Source organism: Grampus griseus (genome assembly GCF_964374135.1).
Source record: "Grampus griseus genome assembly, chromosome: 11".
Taxonomy (NCBI): Eukaryota; Metazoa; Chordata; class Mammalia; order Artiodactyla; family Delphinidae; genus Grampus; species Grampus griseus.
In genome coordinates this window covers 94,583,259-94,597,378 of record NC_139005.1, presented here as the reverse complement: position 1 = coordinate 94,597,378, position 14,120 = coordinate 94,583,259, and the positions used below count along the sequence as shown (strand labels likewise).

General features: G+C 44.6%; 1 protein-coding gene across 3 annotated transcripts in view; it reads right to left on the bottom strand.

Moving 5' to 3' along the window:
* SGSM3 (small G protein signaling modulator 3) overlaps positions 1–12,309 on the bottom strand; it is a 34,770-nt gene extending 22,461 nt beyond the window's left edge. For all 3 annotated transcript variants that reach the window (XM_082666902.1, XM_082666904.1, XM_082666903.1), the window contains exon 1: positions 12,204–12,309. The gene's annotated coding sequence lies outside the window, so the exon portion shown is untranslated. The remainder of the gene's footprint in view (positions 1–12,203) is intronic.
* Between the last annotated feature and the right edge of the window lie 1,811 nt (positions 12,310–14,120).

Below are 14,120 nucleotides of genomic sequence, written 5' to 3'. Positions count from 1 at the left end.
AGCATTTAGTTGCTTCCATGTCTTGGCTTTTGTAAATAGTGCTGCTGTGAACACTGGGGTGCATGTATCTTTTCGAATTAGAGTTTTCCCCAGATGTATGCCCAGGAGTGGGATGCTAGATCATATGGTAACTCTATTTTTAGTTTTTTAAAGAATCTCCATACTGTTTTCCAGAGTGGCTGCACCAATTTACATTCCCACCAACAGTGTAGGAGGGCTCCATTTTCTCCAGCATTTATTATTTGTAGCCTTTTTAATGATGGCCATTCTGACTGGTGTGAGGTGATACCTCATTGTAGTTTTTTTTTTCTTTTTTTTTTTTTTGGCTGTGTTGGGTCTTCGTTGCTGCACGCGGGCTTTCTCTAGTCGTGGTGAGCGGGGGCTACTCTTCATTGTGGTGTGCAGGCTTCTCACTGTGGTGGCTTCTCTTGTTGCGGAGCACGGGCTCTAGGCACACGGGCTTCAGCAGTTGTGGCACAAGGGCTTCAGTAGTCGTGGCACACGGGCTCAGTTGCTCCGCAGCATGTGGGATCTTCCCAGACCAGGGCTTGAACCCGTGTCCCCTGCATTGGCAGGTGGATTCTTAACCACTGCGCCACCAGGGAAGTCCCCTCATTGTAGTTTTGATTTGCACTTCTCTGATAATTAGTGATGTTGAGCGTCTTTTCATGTGCCTACTGGCCATCTACATGTCTTCCTTGGAGAAATGTCTATTTAGGTCTTCTGTCCATTTTTTGATTGGGTTGTTTTTTTGTTATCGAGTTGTGTGAGCTGTTTGTGTATTATTGAAATTAAGTCCTTGTCGGTCACGTCATTTGCAAATATTTTCTCCCATTTGTAGGTTGTCTTTTCGTTTTGTTTATGGCTTCCTTTGCTGTGCGAAAGCTTGTAAGTTTGATTAGGTCCCATTTTTAAATTTCTATTGCCTTGGGAGACTGACCTAAGAAAACATTGCTAAGGGGCTTCCCTGGTGGCACGGTAGTTGAGAGTCCGCCTGCCGATGCAGGGGACATGGGTTCGTGCCCCGGTCTGGGAAGATCCCACATGCCGCGGAGCAGCTGGGCCCGTGAGCCATGGCCGCTGAGCCTGTGCCTCCGGAGCCTGTGCTCCGCAACGGGAGAGGCCACAACAGTGAGAGGCCCGCGTACCGCAAAAAAAAAAAAAAAAGAAAGAAAACATTGCTATGATTTATGAGAGAGCTTTAATTTTTAATGGTGAGGGTGGAAGTCCAGTTGAAGTGAGTTGAAGAGGGAAGAGAAGAAAAGTAGTCATCAGCATGAAGATAGTATGTGATTTCAGCCACTTAAAAAATATATAATATATACATGTTGAAGGTAATAAAAAAAGGAATATGGCTGATTTTGTGGTAGGAGTATGGGGCTCATTAGTTTTGATTTTAAATGTTCTCTTTTTTGAAAAAGTACAGAGGTATTGTGTTTAAAAATAATATATCACATCAAAAATTGTACATGAATGTTCACAACAGCATTATTTATAATAGTCCAAAAGTGGAAACAAAACAAAAACAAAAAACCAAAAGTGGAAACAATCCAAATGTCCATCAAGTGATGAATGGATAAACAAAATGTGTATATCCATACAATGGAATATTATTCATCCATAAAAAGGAATGAAGTACTGACACATGTACCAACGTGGATGAACCTTGAAAACATTATGCTCAGTGAAGGAAGCCAGTCACAAAAGACCACACAATGTATAATTCTATTTATATAAGATGCTCAGAATAGGCAAATCCATAGAGAAGGAAGGTAGATTAGTGGTTGCCAGGGGCTGGAGGGAGGGGGAAATAGGGAATTACTACTAGTGGGTATGTGGTTTCTTTTGGGGGTGATGAAAATATTCTGGAATTAGTGGTGATGGTTGCACAACAGTGAATATACTGAAAACCTCTGAATTGTATACTTTAAAAGGGTGATTTTTATGGTACATGAATTATATCTCAATTTTAAAAATTACAGTTTAAGTACAGAACACTGAGGGAATAAGAATGTGTCCTTGAGTTTTCTGAGGTCCACAAATGAAGCCTGAACTTAAAACAACTATGCAGTTTCTCTGTATCCTGCCTTCCTCTTCCTCTCACAGGGCTACTACTTATCACCTCAAATATCCATCTCCACAGGGATTTATACGAAACCAAAGAAAGCAAAAGTGAAAAAAAAAGGTGCAAACTATTACAGATAGCTTATATATATAACTGTGAAAAGGATCACTTTCTCTCTCATTTGTAACTAACACTTTTCTAACACTGCTCAGCATGAATCTGACATCTTAACAGCAACTGTGAAGTCAGGAACTCCCTAAGCTGCTGAAACCAGGTTTCCACACCAATTTTTTGTTTTGTTTTGTTCAAGGCTAAACAAGATCCCCAGGTGTATGACTTCACATGGAGTTGCAGTTTCTTTCCAGTACACTGAAATGAAATACTCTGGCCAAAGCAAAAGTCACTAAAAGCAGTTTAAAGGAAAAAGATGCTTATAAACCAGGAGACCAGAAAAGTACATCAATTTGCAAGACAGACTCTAAGGGGGAAAAATGCTATTTCCGAATCTACTTGTACAGATATGCCTCCCTGTCCCGAGTTTTCTCCACAGATCGGGCGCTTACTTGGTCCCCAGCCACACCCGAGCTGGGGTCAGGTAGGACACTGGCTGTCAGAGCCCGAGGCTCAGGGGAGCTTCTTCCGAGCACTTCTGGGCACTTTACACAGTTCCGCTCTTTTCTACTGAGAACACAGATGACAGACTTAAGTGGTAGCAGGATATATGTAAGCTGTAGGTCAGAAGAAAATCTCTGCAGCATATACAGTCACTGGGTTTATCATGGGAAGGAAGTGCGGGACTCTCCTCTGAGTTTTGTAATTATACTAACACAATGACATTAACAGAAATCAAAATTTTTAAAAATTCTGCTATTTCCTAAAATTTTTTAAAAAGTTTGCCATCTCAATAAATCACACTTTCTTCTTTCCTATGCTCTCTTCTGGTTTTTCTCTACACACATACACAGTTCTTATATTTCAGATTTTAAAATATTTTTCTCTACTGCACATCAAATTATCAGCACTTCCCCAGTAATCATGCAGTATTTATAACCATATGTCCTATAATTTACTAATGTAGTCATCTGTAGATACAACATTTAAGCACCTAACAGCAATTTTTGCAATAAAAACAGTGCTGTGAGGAACTTGCCCTTTGAAGATTTTTTTAAATGAAGTATATTTGTCTAGTTTGGGAGAGGATTTGGATTTTTTTAAAATGTGCCTTTTCTACTTTATAGTGTCAGCTTTGTAAACAGAAATCAAAGAATAGATTAGTACAAAATTATTGCTATTTGAGTTTAATACGTCACTTGAAGCAAGGTAATTAACCTAGTGATCCCTAAAATGAACCTAAAATTTTATAATATTATAATAATAGGACAGTGGAAAATTACTATTTTAATAGTTGGCTCTTGGGACTTCCCTGATGGCACAGTGGTTAAGAATTCGCCTGCAAGGACTTCCCTGGTGGCGAAGTGCTTGAGAATCCACTTGCCAATGCAGGGGACACGGGTTCAATCCCTGGTCCGGGAAGATCCCACATGCCGCAGATCAGCTAAGCCCATGTGCCACAACTACTGAGCCTGTGCTCTAGAGCCGGAGAGGCATAACTACTGAGCCTGAGCGCCTAGAGCCCGTGCTCTGCTACAAGAGAAGCCACCGCATTGAGAAGCCCATGCACCTCAACAAAGAGTAGACCCCGCTTGCCACAACTAGAGAAAGCCCACGCACAGCACCGAAGACGCAATGAAGAAAGAAGGAAGGAAGGAAGGAAGGAAGGGAGGAAGGAAGGAAGGGAGGGAGGGAGGGAGGGAGGGAGGGAGGGAGGAAGGAAGGAAGGAAGGAAGGAAGGAAGGAAGGAAGGAAGGAAGGAAGGAAGGAAGGAAGGGAGGAAGGGAGGAAGGGAGGAAGGGAGGAAGGGAGGAAGGGAGGAAGGGAGGAAGGGAGGAAGGAAGGAAAGGAATCTGCCTGCGTCCGGGAAGAGCCCACATGCCGCGGAGCAACTAAGCCCGCGTGCCACACTACTGAAGCCCGTGTGCCTAGAGCCCGTGCTCTAGGCAACAAGAGAAGCCACCGCAATGAGAAGCCCGCACACCACAACGAAGAGTAGCCTCTGCTTGCTGCAACTTGAGAAAGCCCGCGTGCAGCAACGAAGACCCAACGCAGCCAAAAATAAATAAATAAATTTATTTAAAAAAATAAAGTTGGCTCCTGAATGCTTCCCAGAGAGGAGGTTTATCTTTGGGAAAATATTTTGATAAGCTCCTTAAAGGTGGAAGGTAAACCTTGAAGCCACAGATTAGAAAAGGAGAGATCTATCAATTGTCTAGCAAAGGAAATTAATGGAAATTTGGAGGTAGGGGTGGCCTGGACTACAGAGGGGAAGGGAACAGCAGTCCAGAGATGGGTAAGGAGCTGCATCCTTCAGGACAGAGCCACCCATGAGACAGTGACATGCTGCGTGCCTGGGAGTGGGGAGGCCTTAGGGGTGGATCAAATGCCTCTTAAGCAAAGAACAATCCAAACCCCAATTTAAGTTAGTGTGCTGTTGCAAGGTAATACCCCTTTGCCATACATACCTTCAAGAAAGCCTGCTGGACTCATAATAGCCTTGACTGTGGTTTGAGGGGAAAATCAAAGAAAGGTCTGAAAATAGGGATAATAATTCCTACCTTACACATTGTTATGAGAATTAAAGAAGTTAAATTTAAAAAACCTGGGGGAGGGTGTTGGCCTTCTCACATAATGTGGGATATAGGGCTTATGTCCATTTTATTGACATTCCAAGGTAAGTGATTTAGACTGATTATGTAATGTACGTTTTATTAGCTTATCTTATTTCTTTATTTAGGCATATAAAACAACTACTTTTAAAAAATACAAGCTACACTTCAGCAATACCATGGAGTTTAGTTCCCTGACTTTACAATATTGTTCCCTCTCTCTTAAATGAACTCCATCAGTGGTCCTCAAACTGCAGAGTGTATCAGAATCACCTGGAGGGCTTCTTTAAAACCCAGACAGGGCTTCCCTGGTGGCGCAGTGGTTAAGAATCTGCCTGCCAATGCAAGGGACTGGGTTCGAGCCCTGGTCTGGGAAGATCCCACAGGCCGCGGAGCAACTAACCCCGTGCGCCACAACTACTGAGCCTGCGCTCTAGAGCCCACGAGCCACAACTACTGAGCCCGCGTGCCTAGAGCCCATGCTCCGCAACAAGAGAAGCCACTGCAATGAGAAGCCCGTGCACCGCAACAAAGAGTAGCCCCCTCTCACCGCAACTAGAGAAAGCCCGCGCACAGCAACAAAGACCCAATGCAGCCAAAAATAAGTAAATAAATTAGAAAAACACAAAAACAGACAGCTCTTAAAACCCAGACAGCTGGGGTCCACCCCTCAGAATTTCTGATTCTGCAGATTCTACTCTCTACCCAGCACAGAAATCCTTTTTAAATGCAACTGATTATTTCCTTCTCCTCTTTAAAGCCCCTTTTCTTCCCTCTGACTTTTGGAAAAAAGTCCAAATTTGTTAACTTGACTTTTAAGATTGCATGAGCTAGTAGTCCCTGCTGACCGTTCCAGCCTCATCTCTCAGCCTTGGACACTCGCTCGATGCTCCAGCCGCAGCACCCTTCTTTCAGACCTTAGAACCCACCACTTTCTCTTACAGCATGCTGCTAAATGAAGCAATTACCACAGTATGGAAAGAAAGTCTCAAAACTTGAGCCCCACCAAACGCCACGATAAAGCAGCTAGTGGCACTAATCTTCTAGAACTGGCTCCCCCCTCCAGTCACCCCAATCATTCTTGTTGAAAACATGTTTATTATTCACTTTATTCTTAATCTCCCCAGTGAAAAAGGCATCCAAATTTCTCAAACTGCCTCCTTCCAAACAGGCATCAGCTAAAGAGCAAAACGACCCAGGAATCAACACCTGGGTGCGCTCCACTCCCTCCACTCCCGCTCCCACAGGCTTACAGCTGGGGCTGTTTCCCCGTCCCTGAGTCAATATTTTCTTTGTTACCAGAGATAGTGTTCCTTCAGGCAAGATTTAGGCATGACTGTGCAAGGTAGAGCGCGGACTGGAAACACAGACGAGGGAAACAGGACTCTCCCCGCCAGAACTCCACAAGCCCAGATATGGCTCTCCCTCTCCTGCACAGCAGCACCAGGTAAATGAGGCTCTCCTGTGCAGGCTTCTGCACCAGGCCCATCCACTCTAGGTCTTCCTGTAAAATAATCACCCAAGGTAATCTGATCACTCCCCTAAGATTTACAGCCTAGAAGCACCTGGACTGTGATAAGGAAAGCAGAAGCAATGTACTGCATGGACCTTCTGTCATTCCCATCACCAGGGCTGGGGAGCAACACCCTCCTTAGAAGTAAAAGTGAAACAAACAATGGGTACCTAACCTCAACTCGACATTCAGGTAGCTCTGAAAAATGCAGACAAGAGTTTTTGAGGAAAATAAAGCTCCTTGAGGGCTGACTGGCAAAAAAGGGCACTGAAATATTTATATTTAAAGCTTTATATTAGCATAGGAGCTTCGGGCACTTAAAAGGAACAGATCATAAATATAGTTAACAAAGTCCCTATTCCTCATATAATGAAACCATAGAGGTCAAAAACTACCTTTAAGTCACTCATTTGGCCATACCATCCATATAATTACTGGGAATTTTTCATTTGCAGATATGAAAACACCTACCTAATAACCCTAGAGTATGGTAATCCAATCCTATGTACTTTGTGGCAGTGGTTAGATGGAGGTATTAGAAGGGAGATACAATGAAAGAAGGAAAAGTGTTTACTGAGCATTTACCATACTTACTAAGCACTCCCCATTTTACACTTGAGAAAACCAGGGCTCAGAGAGGTTAAGCAGCTTGTCCATATCAGTCAGTGAGTCAGAAGTGACTCCTAAGTGGTCCCTCTCTACCACACTGACTAGTACAACTGAGTTGTCAATTCTCCAGCACAGTGCTCTGGGAAGACATAGAAGCCACTTGTGCATGTGTAAGAACAATGTACCTTGACTTGGGAATGGAGCCCAGTGGGAGCGAGGCAGAGTTAAAACATGATACAAGCAACTGTATTAAGAAACATAAATTTTTGTGAAAATTCCAAATTAAATATAAATTAGGAGAGAATCCCCATAGTACAAGAGCAAATGAATTTCTCTAACAGACCTGCACCTATGTTTAGAGATCATTAGCTTCTTCAGTGCTGGGCGCAGGGCAAAGGCTCTTAGATCAGTCACGAATGATGGAGTTAGAAGGATCTTTTGAGTTTATCTCCCTCTTACTTTTTTCAAAAAAAAGAAACTGAGGCTAAAGACGTCAAAAGACTCATTTAAAGCCGTAAAGAAAGTAGGTGACACAGCCAGACCAGAAGCTAAGTCTGCTATTTCCACTATCCCAACCTCAAACTGAATCAAAAACTTGGGAACAACATGGTAACAGGCAAACTGCATTACACTCAGACCAGCATCATTATCACCAGAAATTTCAGGAAAGATGTCAGAGGAGGTTGTCCTCCTGCTGTTATAAACCTTAGGGTTAGACAATAACTTTTTTTTTTTTTTTGGCTGCGCGGCATGAGGGATCTTAGTTCCCCGACCAGGGATCGAACCCATGCTCCCTGCATTGGAAATGCAGAGTCTTAACCACTGGACGGCCAGGGAAGTCCCAGGAAGTTGCAATTTTAAATTAGGTGTTCAGGGAAGGCTCAATGAGAAGGTGATGTGAAGAACGTAATGGGCAGGACTTCCCTGGTGGCGCAGTGGGTAAGAATCCGCCTGCCAATGCAGGGGACACGGGTTCAATCCCTGGTCTGGGAAGATCCCACATGCCGCGGAGCAACTAAGCCCATGCACCGCAACTACTGAGCCTGTGCTCTAGAGCCCGTGTGCCACAACTACTGAAGCCCATGCACCTAGAGCCCGTGCTCCGCAACAAGAGAAGCCACCGCAATGAGAAGCCCGCACACTGCAATGAAGAGTAGCCCCCACTCTCTACAACTAGAGAAAGCCCGTGTGCAGCAACGAAGACCCAGCATGACCAAAAATAAATAATTAAAAAAAAACTGTTAAAAAAAAAAAGAATGTAAGGGGCTGGGTGAAGCAGGGGTGTGAGACAGAGACAACAGGAAACCAGGCTGGCCATACAGGGAAAGGCAGGAACAGTCTGTTCTAGAACAATCGCTAGGGCTCAGAGTCTGGAGACTGAGATTTCAATCAGAGAATCATAATTGAGGAGAACTTTACAGGTCATTTAGTACAACTACCCATCACATTATTAAACACCTTTATTACAACTCTCAGGTGACCATCTTGTTACTGTTCCTCACCCTAAGTGCGCATAATACTACTATAAAGGGTAGTTGTGAAGATTGAGCTAATAGAAGTAAAATTCTTAGAACTGTGCCAAGTCTATAGTAAACACCAATAAATAAGAGCTATTATCGAGTGGTGACAGTAGTAGTAATTATCCCAATTTTACAGATAAGCAAAATGAGGCATTGGGAAGCAATATCACTGTGTTAAGTTTTCGAAGTTTAAAGTGGTAGAGCCAGAATTTGAACTTTACTGTAGGTGCTAATTACTATATCCCACTGACTTCAAAAGCAAAAACAAAACAAAAAAGTGGTACTTGGACTTTAATCCTATAACCTCAAGTCACACAAATTAATGATATTTACAAATGAAACTCAAACACAAGAAGAGGGAAATGATCTGTTGTTTCATGTATTTAGAATGTTAGCTAGAAGGCTAACTAGGTATCTAGGAAGACCAGGAATAGTTGTATGGTTTTGTTAAGGAAAAAAAAAAAATCTATTAGCCCTAATTGGAAATCAGGCCCTTCCCAAGAATAAGCCTTCTGATTACTGGACTGGTGCTTCCAATCTCATTTCTCATGTTACTCTTACTGATAAAGGTATTTAATGATTCCAAAGAAATTAACTTCCCCAAACAATCCAGAACATTAGCAGAGAAAAAAAATACATACAAAACCTACATCACAAACACTTAGAAAAAGCAGAGATGTGTTTATAACTGAAAAAGAGGCGTAATATTGGAAGTGAAAACACAGCAGTTAACTGTGCCTACAGAAAAGAGGTGAACGTCTCTCTCCTCATTTATGAATTGTGAGCATAAATTAACAAGCCTAAATGTTCAAAAAGGGGAGGTGATTATATGTATACTGTTTCAAACAATGGTGTCTTCAAAATCAGTTCATAAACCACACTGAACGTCAGTGTCGTTACTTCAGTCACATGGTGCTGCTGGGAGTCTAGCACCTCCCGCGAGCTGAACAACATCCTGTGAGGTATTCACTCCACAAACATCTACTGCCCAGTGTTCTAGGAGAGAGGAGTGGGGTGGTGAAAAAGACAAAAGCCCTACTTTCACAGAGCTGACACTGTAGGCAGGTATTATGAAGAAGAAATTAAGGCTCAGGTCCCAGGTCTGGCAGACTCTAAAGCCTACACTGTATATTTCAACTGTACCATCTCTCACTGGCGAGATACAACTTCTAAAAGTCCACACCTAAGCATGCAGTCCTGACACCACTGTCGGGAACAACTTAGGGTTTCTCTCTGTTGGCAGTCCACTATCACCTTCTCAGTGAAGTCTTCCTCCCCCACTCCCAAGAGCAAAGACTGCTCAGTCAGGAGTTAACATACAGTGACATGTATGAAATTCTTTTTCTCCCTCATTAGCTCCTAAACTCCCTCAGGGCAAGAACCATATCTCAGCCTCTTTGTAAGTCTAGAAGATGGTACCTAAGGTAGGTATTCAATCAATGGCTGAGTGGAGTTCATGAGAAAAATTTCAATAGAGTCGAGGGGTGGGGGCCAGACTGCAATGAAATAAGGAGTAAACGGAAGAGAAGGGCATAGAGTTTGCTTTTTAAGGACAAACCTAGAAAGGAAACAGACGGGAAGTGACAGTAGTTTGAAGAAGAAGGGTGGCCACAGGAAAGGTGGGTTTTTTTGTTTTTTTCTTTGAGAATGAGAAAGACTTGAACATATATGTTGGTAGGGTAGTACAGTGCAGCAGGAAGAGCGGGGATGTCAGAATCAGAGACCTGAATTTGCATTCTGGCCCTGTCACTATGTCTGTGGACAAATCACTTAACCTCTGTACTTCAACTTACACACATATAAAATGACAATGATAAACCTGCACTTCACTGTGACGATTACAGCACTTGGCAAAGAGAAGAGATTCAGTAAGTGGTACCAATGATTATTACCGTATGTGGAAGCCTGGTGTGCTAACCCCTCCCGCATAGTTTGTGCTTCAGTCCAGACTTCCTGTCTCACTCCTTGTGTAATATGTGACGGCAAAGAAACAAGATCCTTATTTCTCCTGTATGTGCCACCCTCTGTGCTATTCCACTTCCTTGTGACAGTCTGCATGAGCTCATGAATGGCTGCTGTGGAAAATTACTGATGTCACCAGCTGAGGAAGAGAGACAATCTGGAGAATAAGCAGATGAAACTGATGTTAAATTATCAAATGTACCAGATTTTGAGCTCCTGCCAAAGCGTTCATTGAGAACTAGGAAGAGAGAAACCAAAAACACAAACACACAGAACCTTGTTTAAGTTTCTAAGCCAACAAGGTGTCCCCAGCATCCACTCTGGGCACTGAAAGATGGCAGTATGATAAAAGAGATGATTCCTGAGGTCCTTTCTCAATATTTTACCCTGACGTCAGGTTCATTTCTGTGAGGTACCTCACCGACTCTTCTGTCAACCTGACAAGTTCCCAAATTCACAAGATTAATATTTAACAATTTTTGTTCAGAGCCTTCTAAAGTTGATGCCATGGGTCGTGTTCACCTGTTACCTATATCTGGTCAAGAGAAACACCTCACCCCGGCCCTCTCTCCCAGATTACACACACCCATGCTTAAAAAGGGATAGAAGAGGGCTAAAGCCCAGGCTAATGTAACAATTAGTGATGAAAAGGCTACAGACACCTGTGATTATTAAAAGACGAGAAAGATATTGACTATTATTTAGAATCAATTACCAGCTAATTATGGAGAACACAAATAAATATGTAAAACAAAGAAGATATAACTCCATCGTTTAGAGTTCAGAGAGAACTGGAAGATACGGAAAAGAGATGAGGAGGAAATATATGTGTACCTACAAACTTAATCATAAACAATCACAAAAGCTACAAAGAAACAAGTCGAAGTTGAAAATTCACTTTTTGTGAAACAGAGTCTGATTAGGAACTTGAATTTACCAAGAAAGAAAAAGAAAAAAGGGTAAAGAATATTCCAGACACCTCTAAATATCCCACCAAAGAGCAAGCAAAAAAGGGCCACCAACCCACCACAAATCGCATATGCAGCACAAGACTGGAAAATATGATACAGTCATTCGTCACCAAAAAGAGACTTTAAATCACCTCTCCCCCCCGCCCCATATAAAAAGCATCTTGGATCTATCATTAAACCATGTATGAGAACAATTTTCAAAATTCCAATCCTAACCACACTGGCTGAGTCCTGGATAGTACATGCCTCAATTTCTCCAGCGTTAAAAACCCATATTACAGTGTGTTCAGAGTCTGGCCAGAATCTGAGCCTGTGTTCTGACCGCAGACTTGAATCTTTAAGGTAAAGTTACAAGTCACACCTGAAGAGGACTCTGCTGCTGTAAACGTATTCGAAGCAGCCGTTTTATCAAAAAAACCCAAAATACAAAAAAGGTCGCCGGCCTGAGGTGCGGCTTCTGTAAATTGCTCCCAGCCGCAGGAGGGGGCCGTTATCGGGCTCGAGCCCCCAAGGCACTACAGCTCAGGAGCCGGGAGCCCCCCATTCCCGCTGGGCCGGCTGGGGGTCCCTCCCCGGGAGGCCTCCCCCCGCCCCGAGCACCGCCCGCGCCCCTCAGGCCTCGCGCCCGACCTCGAGGGCCCGGGCCTAGCCGGGACCCCAGCCCCGCGCGCCGCACGAGCGAGGGCCGGCCGGCGACGGCGCCGCCTTGCCCCTCGGCCCGTAAGTCCGTGGGCCAGTCGGTCGGTCCACAGCCCCTAGCGTCCCCACCGGAGGGGCATGGGTGGGCGCCGGGCCCCGCAGACCCAGCGAGTCTCGGCCAACCTCTCGCTCCGCACTCACCTGCCCCGCGGGGTACGTCCAGCTGCCCCGCAGCCGCGGGTCTCCGCCACCACCGTGCCAACGCTTGTCAGGCTCCACGCTCAGTCCCTGTCGGCCCTCGGCGGCGCCACCGCGCACGCGCGCTGGGCCGAGCGGGCGGCCGCGAGGCATGCTGGGGGCTGTAGTCTTTCGGATCCGTTGGCCGGGAGCTGCGGTGGGGTCTGCGCGCTTCTGGACCCCGCCCACCAGCCCTCTTTCGGAGACTAGGCCGCGTCCTCCGCCGGGGGGGTGGGAGGTACTGGGGGTGGAGGTGGAGAAGCGACCTTCGAAGCCCAATTTTGGCCTAGCGATGCCCACCTGGCCTCCCGTCTGCGCTGCAGCCCTACGAGTTAGGGGAATATGGGGTCGACCAGTGGTCAGGATGGGGGATAGACGCGGCAGGGCTCTGGGAAGGAGCGGCTTACCTGATATTCATTTTCTAAACATTTAAGTGCCTTCTTTACGGGTGTACAAACCAGTCCTAGGCCAGCCTGATCCACTCTTACACAATTCACAAGCCTTGGAAGGAGCCGCAACTAGTAACAAATTGGTTGAAGTCCTACCCAAGAAATTCAATCTTCAGGCATAATGCAATGAGAGGGTGTAGTCAGAGGCCTGCATTTGAGTCTATCAACCATGCTAACATTTGGCTCACCCATAAAATGAGAATGTGAACTTGTGGTGGTTGTGAGAACTGGATGCTGTCTGAGAAAATGTTAAAGTGCAGTACGAATGAACAGTCCATGATGGCAGCAGCGCCCGTCTCCATTTGATATCCAGGTCCCAGTGGACATTAGGCTCTAGTTTTAAAAAAAAGAAAAAGAAAAAAAAAAAAGCACTTGCCATGTTTTAGAAAGGTCACCAAAAGCTATAACAGGATTACAGGAATATTTTTCTAGAAACTTCACCCTACTCTGAAGAGATATACCACAATTTCGTTTTAGAGCTGCTTATTAACCTGAGCTCAGGTTCCTAAGGGTGTTCCAAGGTGGGGATGATGCAGTGAATTAATGGGAACCACAGGTGAAGCCTACAAAACACACTAAGGCATTCTCAATCATGACCGCATTGTATTATGCTCACTTTACAAAGCACTTTCATGTTATTCACAAACACTCCTGTGGCAAAAGCTGGGCAAATTTTATCATTAGAATTTTGCAGAGAACTTGGCCAAAATATCAATAATGGGAACTAATAGTGGTTGAAGAACTGCAGATACAGAGGGTCAACTCTAAAGTTATATGTGGATTTTCAACCACACAGAAGTCAGTGCCTCTAACCCCCACGTTGTTCAAGGGTCAACTGTCCTTGGCCTGTACTCTCACAACTAGCACTATCCTAGTTACAACTTTATAAAGCCATGGCAGAGGTGTAACACTGTCCCATAGTTTTAAACTTCCCAGTGCCCTAGAGCCATATCAGTGGAAGGCTCCATTTGTGGATGGAAACTTGACCCGAAGCATTCATGGCTCCAGTCTCCCTCTCAACCTCATCTGTGGCCACTTGACATCACTATTTGATAGGACCTTGTTATTTCCTAGGAAACTCCTGTGGGGACTGAGGACAAGGGGGTGGTCTGCATAGCTCCCAAGTATCCCTTGGAGCCCCTCCTTCCACTCCAGCTTGGGCTGGGATGTTACCTATCCACAGTTTCTGACCCACTGTAGATAAGGAAGGCCCAATACTACCACAAATATGAACTTTCAGTACAAAATAAAGCATCAGAATCTGAAAGGGCAGATCTAACATGGCTTTTCTAAGGCCAGAGGATCTTGTTATATGAGAAGAGGGCCTCCTGTTTTGTTTTGTTTTGTTTTTGCGGTACGCGGGCCTCTCACTGTTGTGGCCTCTCCCGTTGTGGAGCACAGGCTCCGGACGCGCAGGCTCAGCAGCCATGGC